A 7,590-nucleotide genomic window follows, 5' to 3' on the forward strand; every position below is an offset into this window, starting at 1 on the left:
ACCTCCGATATGATCCTACCTGGTTATTCCTTTCTTGATAGATATTGATGTAGACATTGGGATCATTGAGGAATCTAGACTATCATTATATAGTCACCAGGAGTATTAGACTAAGACATAGTAATCATTATACTAGGTCACGTCAAAGGAAAAGCTAAAGTTGTTAGGCGAAGTTCTGCTGAAATCACTAGTCATTCACCTAAGTGAGGTGAGTGCATAGTCACTTTTAGCTTACACATATATATCAGTTAATTGATTTGCTTAGATTCCCTATGTGCTTATTCATCACGTACCACCAAAAACGTAACATTTCACCAAAAGCAACATATATCACCAAAACATAACGTATCACCAGAAGCATCGCACATTATCAAAAGAATATCACCAAAAGCATCGCATAGCACCAAAAGCATCACATATCACCGAAAGAATATTACCAAGAGTATATCACCAAAAGCATCCTATTATAGACAAGAATCTATATGCCTATCCTATCCCAAGGGAACTATCCATTTCACTACTCGTGTGCCCACGTTGTTGAATGCTCTAAGTAGCTCATGACTTCCACCCAAAACACCAATCCAAACACCCCTTTCGCTAGTCCGACTATGCAGAACACGAGTGTTCCGTGGTGTCGTTCAAGATTCGGTGCCAACAGTGTCGTACATTCATAACACCTCTTAATCCAATGTGATGTTTGTACTGGTCCTCCTCGGTAGGACCACACCACTCTAGTCCACGACACTGTAGTGACAATGTATGTGTACCATATGTCGCGGGATCTTCTAGATAGCCAGGAGAGTTACACCAAAATGGATTAAGCTCTTTCTTATAGGTCCTCTTTTATGACAATAGTCAAATTAATCCAACGATCGTCACCGGTGAACGTGACAAACATCAAATGTATTAGACTTAATTTGTAATATTTAACAACTTTTAAATGAAAATACAAAATTTGGTATTATTTTGTATAAATAAAAGCATAATATGAAAGTACACGTCAACATGATTCCATAAATATAAAGAACGCCTAAATCTGATTTGGTAAGAGGAAGTTATGATTTTTTGAAGTTTTATGTCGACATAGTATAGTAGTGTGTGATACAAAAATTGAAATAGAGATCGATTACTTATTAGCCAAAATAATGTAAACGAGAGTCAAAAACCTCGTAAATACGAATCCGTCGACATTAAGACAGTCGAGAACGAAGTTCATATGAAGGAGTTATGATTTTTAAACGGATTTTAACAGTGCAGTCTCTATAAAAATATGAATTTATAATAGAATGAGAATTAGCTGTTGGGATCTAAAAGAAAGATGTAGTACTCAGAAATACATATGTGTGGATATAAAGAACGTCAAAAACGAAGCTCATTTTCTAAAAGATATGATTTTTTGAACATTTGAAAAATATCGATGAAATTGATGACGTGGCGGCCTGAGAGCGCGTCACGTGGCAAGTCGCGAACACTCTTAACCACCTCAGAACTAGCTTTCCACGACGTGGTGAGTTACAAGGTCAACTCTTAGACTGATTCGACCCGTGGCACAAGGAGAAAGTGACATGTTGCAAATACAGGCTGATCCAAAACTCCACGACGTGGTAAGCTTATGGCCACAACGTGGCGATTCGCAGGTCTCACCCTATAAATCCCTTCGAAAATTAAGTTATTTTCATACAAAAAGATGCCAATTCGTCTCGACTTTCTCGAGATTTTCCCAACCCTTGAGGCCGATCATCCCGAGTTTCTGACCACTTTCTAGCAAAAGTTATCGTAAAGCACTCTTCGAAAGTGAGTTCACGACCCCATTTTTAAACGTTTTTTAATGTTTTCAGAGGAAAATATATGCTCGTTATGAAATATATACTCGCTACTTCTATAAAAACGACAAACATAGTTTTTATAAGGAACATTAACGGTTATTGATAGATTTATAATTATAACCTCTAAATAGTTGGTTTACCATTATTATACAATTTTTGGTCTTATTTGTATAATCGGTATTGTTGGTTTTACGTTGGCTAAAACTTGATATTGCTCTCTATATATAGTAGTTGTACTGCCTGTCTAGTAACTTAAGGTTTTAGACACTGTTGGAACCATTAAATCTAAAAAATTCTACATGAGATATGCAATTTATCAACTAAGAATGAAATATTAGTAAAATCCTATGACTTGTAACCTCTAATTCCATGTGAGCGAGGAAGTTGAGTATAGATCTATATGGGTTGACACCCCCATCCATGGTTGCTAGTTACAACCCATGGTTTAACGAAACCCACTGGATGACGAAGTGTCCTTTTGTTTTTGGGTCCGACGTTGATGAAGCGTGCGTAGTGTTTGTTTCCGGTGCACCCCTTAGTACCAAATAGAGATCCTGAACGTCATATAGCAACGGTTATAGTCTCATGTAGCATCCGTTACACTCTAGAACATTATACTTATTCGATATACAAGTATTAAAGTTATGTATAAGTTTCACTAAAACTAATACTCAGAGTGTTTGAGCTCTTGTAGATATAAAACTTATATAATAAGTAAACAATTATACCTAACACACACACACACACGATACATTAAAATTATTTATAAATCAGTAGATACTTATAAACTATATACTTTGATCATGAAAAGTATCTTTAAAACTAGTGAAGCAACTATGTACTTTTAAAACACATTTTGTTATAAAAGTACACAGAATCAAAACTTGTGAACTCACCAACATTATGTTGATGTATCTTCAAAATGCATGTATTTTCAGGAACATAAAAGTAGGAATGTTACAAGAATATGGAGGTTTTTGTTATCAACTTCTATTCTACTTTTTTCATATGGGAATGTCTAAACTATTAAGACGTATATCATATTTTGGGTTATAAAAATGTACTAGAAGGAAAAGAATGATGTGACTTCTGTTTAATATTAATAGAGGTATGTATTTTATAGTATCTTTTTGTACTGTTCAATGTATGTTTAATAACTGTGATCCAAAGATGAAGTCAGCCTAACATTTCCACCGCCATCTGGGGGCGTGACAGATTGGTAGAAGAGATATTGAATGTTGCGAACTAGTACTTTCTTAGGAAAGAACGAATATAGTATGGGATTACGCTCTTAGGTTAGGTATATTCCTTAACCTACAAGTAAAAAGTATTATTAATTATACTACTGAAGGACTATTTATGGAAACAGTGACAAGATAGACATGTTGCTTGGGTTGTTGGATTTTAGAACAACTATACGCTAAAATAGTCATGCCCTCCGTCTGATCTGAATAGTCGGTGACTTATCAATTAGACCTGAAGTAACAAATAATAATTAATAAAACACGATAAACACAACAAAAATACGATATATGGTCTTATATAAAGACTGAGACGCTCGATGAGAATACATCTAAGATCACCCTAAAACGGTCTAGAATTCAAGGATTTAGATCAAATACTTTGACTAAAGTTTTATGAGGCCATGGATCATACCACAAGTAAGTGTAGGTGCGCAACTATATTTTATTATGGTTAGATCTCATGAACTATTTAACTTGGAATCAGTATTTGATAGACTAAAGACTTGGAGATTCAGAAAGACTTGAACAAAATCATAGTTAAGAGCATAATACTATTTAATGGCTGTTGGGCTTATTTGTGTTGTGTCAATTATGTACTTGTATAGGCTTATTTATTCCAGAATGGGGCCTGTCCATTCTCGGTTTTACTATAATATTCTAGCCTATATATAGAGTGCATGCATGCATTATTAGGGTTAACGCTTGTAAAACCCTAATCGCCGTTGTAAGCATTCACAGAGAAGTTCACGTTGAACTCTTCTAAAGTTTATTAATCAAAGAATTAGGCACACATTTGATCTTCATTGTTCTTGTCTTGATTCACATTATTTTATAGAATCAAACGATCTTATTTATTGTTCCCAAATTGGTATCAGAGCAGGAGATAGTGTAATTAATTCGCTACTCTTCTGTCGAGTTTTTCTAGGGTTTTACGTTCAACTTAGAACTTTTCTCGTTATCTCGATCCTCTCAATCGATTGCAGATTCCTGATCTAGTTCTCAAGTTTTACCCTTGAACTCGTTTCACATTTTTACACATCTGATTCTATTTTCGTTCCTATGAATTCTTGTTAAGATGGCCAACGAAGATCCACACGCTCTTTCGTTCAATCTCTCCAGCAGTATTGGATCCACGACTAGGATTTCAATCCTCTATCCTCAAGACTATGAAGTCTGGGTGCTGCACTTCGAAGACTACATTCTTGGAATCGAAGAACATGGAGCCATGATATGGCATGCAATAACGGAGGAAACGTTCGTGTTTTCTGGTACAAAACAGAAGATCAAAACTTTGGCTGAATATAATAAACTGCTTCTTGAACATGAAGATGTTGCAACCGATGAGAAGAATAAACTTATGGCTAACATAAAAGCTATGCGAATTATTCGTTTCGCTCTTCCTCGAGATACGTTTCGTCTTGTGAGCGCTTGTACTATTGCAAAAGAAATATGGGATAGGATGAAGGAGCTCTATTCAAGTAATGTTGATATGGATCACTCTGTGCAAACATTGCTCTTGTCGGATTTTGGAGCGTTCGTACAGAAATCCGATGAGAAACTAGATTAGACGTTCAATCGTTTCAACCATTTGTCGAGTAGAATGCTCAGAAACAATCTTAAGCGCGAAATCATTGAACAAAAGGCCACATTTATGAATGGGCTAAGACCTGAATGGAAGGCTGTTGTTTCCACGGTCAAGGCTCATGAACAGTTTAAAAGCTATACCTTGGCCAAACTGGTAGGAATTCTGAAGTCTCATGAAGATGAAATGACAAAAGATGCAAAGCTTGTTTCAAGTATGGATCGTTAGCATTGGTTTCAAAGGGAAAGAAGGCTGTAGAAGAAGATTCCGAATCAGATCTTTCGGAGAGAGAGATCTCAAAAGAAGAATATGCTCTTATGGTGTCCAATCCGAAGAAGTTCTTTAAGAAGAACTACTCTAGATTCAGAAACAAAAACAAGCAAGGCAACTTCAGTTCGGAAAAGCCTAGAGATGATATCTTCAAGAACTCTACTAATGACGAGGAGAAAAAGGAAAATAAGCTGTTGGGCGATTCAGGCTATGATTGCAACTACTGTCATGGCAAGAATCATTTTGCGAATAAGTGTATGTTGAGGAAAAGAAATGAGAAGGAAGAATATGAGAAGGATGAAGCCTACTATCTTCGGAAGATAGAGGAGCTTCGGAAAAAGAAAACATCGAATGCAAAGCCAGTGTTGATCGTATAGGAAGAAAGTGACGATGAGGGTAGAGTTGAGGCTTGGTCTATAGACTCTGAGGATGAGGAAATCAGGAAACCCACACATGGTGGGTGCTTTGTTGCAAGGTCAGAAGTGCAGAGTTATGAAGGTAGATGTTTGATGGTTCAGAACGGAGCTTCGGAATATACGAGATAAGCTACTAATGGCGGTCGAGCTTTCGAAAACTGCTTTGCTGCGAAGACCGTTTCAGAGCAAGTAAAGGAATGCGAGAAGGTGGTTGGCAAGGTATATTCTATACTTTTATCTCTTAACATTCTTGTTTATAGCTATGATCCTGAACTAGACGATCTAAAATATACTGTTTCTAATTTTAGTGATAGTCTAAAATGAACTCGTCTAAGTAATTCTAATTTGACTGATCAACTCAACATGGCAACATTTAAAAGTGAAGAGAGGAGATTAAGAATAGAAGCTTTGGAATTATAACTTACTAAGAAAAGAGATGATGTTATTTACCTTAAGAAAGACAGTCGTGCACGTATGAAACAAAGGAACATTTTTTGTTTAATTGCTAAGAGTTTATATTTCAATATTACTCAATTACACTTGGATTGTGATATAGGAAAAGGATTGTACAAAATGATTTTACCCTTTCTTGAGTTGAAAAAGGATGAAATCGATGTTGATTGTTATAAGTGTGAATCCATTGTTTCTTCTGACGATGTTTGTGATTCTTATCGTGTTGGACTTGAGAAAATAGACGAATACATTAAGTCCAAAGAACAAAAAATGATGTTGAAAGATATTTTAACTAAAAAAGATAAGGAAGAAATCAAATTGACGTGCATGAAGAAGTATGACTTATTATGCAAGAAGTTGAATTCGTAAAATACTCTTGAAAATGAGGATATTTGTGATTTCGATGAAAGCGAAATGAGTGAGATTTCTGTAGAGGATGAAGTTGACTGTTCAGCTTTTGTACAAAATTTTAAAGAACCTAAGAAAAATTTAATTTCTGAAAATTCAGTTGAATTTGTTAGAATTGTTGAAAATAAAAGTTCAAAGGTTTTAAAAGAAAAAGCAACTGTTTTTCCAAAGGTTCAAACTATTCCAAATCAAGTGTTCGTACAAAAGGATTGGACAAAACTAATACTTCAGAATAATCGTCCCTGGTCAATAATGATAATGCTGATGGCTGTAATGAATTCTTCTGGTCCGAGCCAATCGACAATGGAGATGAAACAAAAGGTCTTTCAGAAATGACCTCTTGGAAAAGTAAAGGGAAATACATTTCGGAACCACTGAATCATGTTGACTTTCATTACGATCAGGCAGGGCCAAGTGGCACAAAAGATGTTACCAGTGAAATTTCTTCTGAACAGCAAGAAATGTCAGCTAGAAAGGAGAAACCAAAAGCTAACATTCACAAATCAGATGAAGAGTTAATCGTTAAGAAAAGAATATTGAATGCTAGATACAGGAAAATTCTGAAAGAAAGAAAGCGTTTTTGGAAAAATAAGAATTCAAATCAAAGTTCTGTTAATTCAGAAAGAGTTTCAAATAATAATACGAATTCTTCTCCAATTCTGAAACCACAATCAAAATCTTTTTCAAAACCTCATGTTTCAACACCACAAGTTTCAAAATCAAAGGTTTCAAAACCAATTAAAAAGCCAAAAACAAGCTTTTCTCCTAAATGTCAATCTTCAAAACCTGACATCAAGTCAAAAGATGTTAAAGGAAAAGGTAAAATTGTTTCAGAACCAAAGATAAATCTCGAGGAATACGAATCAAATTTGAAAAAGGAGGAACATGCATTTGCGAAAAAGATGGCTAAGACACACAAAGAATTTATTCAACGAAACATAATTCCTGTTGAAATTAATCTTTGTGATGATAAAGTAGAAGTTTTCAAAATCATAAAAGGGAAGAATTGTGTTTTGTTAAAAAATCTTTTTGGGTTGATAGAACTAAAACCTTTCATGTTCCTAGGAAATCCTTACAAGGAACCAAGATGGTTTGGGTTCCTAAATCTCTCTAATTCTTGCAGGTTATGCGTGACGAACAGTACGATTCAGAATGATATATCGACAACGGTTGTTCACGTCACATGACAGGAAAAAGGGAAGAATTGCGAGAGTATAGATCACTATCTGATGGCGGTAGAGTAAAATATGGAAATAACGCTATTAGTGAAATCAAAGGTTATAGGATGATTACAAACGGCGAATTCTCCATTCGGAAGGTAGCATACGTCGAAGGACTGCAACACAATCTGATAAGTGTTTCGTAGTTGGTTGTTGGTACAGGTCTGTAGG

The sequence above is a fragment of the Lactuca virosa genome, chromosome 2 (assembly GCF_052849685.1).
Source record: "Lactuca virosa cultivar CGN04683 chromosome 2, Lactuca_virosa_CGN04683_v6, whole genome shotgun sequence".
NCBI lineage: Eukaryota > Viridiplantae > Streptophyta > Magnoliopsida > Asterales > Asteraceae > Lactuca > Lactuca virosa.